This window comes from Sinocyclocheilus grahami, unplaced genomic scaffold, assembly GCF_001515645.1.
Source record: "Sinocyclocheilus grahami isolate Dianchi unplaced genomic scaffold, SAMN03320097.WGS_v1.1 scaffold1505.1, whole genome shotgun sequence".
Taxonomy (NCBI): Eukaryota; Metazoa; Chordata; class Actinopteri; order Cypriniformes; family Cyprinidae; genus Sinocyclocheilus; species Sinocyclocheilus grahami.
In genome coordinates this window covers 3,404-3,784 of record NW_015506684.1, presented here as the reverse complement: position 1 = coordinate 3,784, position 381 = coordinate 3,404, and positions in this window count along the sequence as shown.

Sequence of the window (381 nt, the reverse complement as noted above, 5' to 3'; positions counted from 1 at the left end):
AAAAAAAAAAAAAAAACTAAACGTGTGAGGAAAATGATCATATAATGAATTCCTCTTTTATTAGTGAAAAGTGATATTTGATTATTGTGTTCTATGCATATCCGGTTTGGGAGTTTAGTGTCTGTTTCTGTCAGATTATGTAGTTCAGATTGTTTTTGAGTGGGAAGCCAAGATGGAGTGGTGTTTGATTACCAATAAATAAATATGGTGTTTTAATATGTTTAGAAAACAATGTGCTCTTTCCTCTTGGTAAAAAGTGAATTTCTCACAGGGATTTGAACGACTGGCTGATAATATCTGTCTGTCCTGTGAACATTTGCTGTTTTTCTAACATGTTTAATTACACACTGCTGTAACAGCAACAGATCTGACTGTATTACT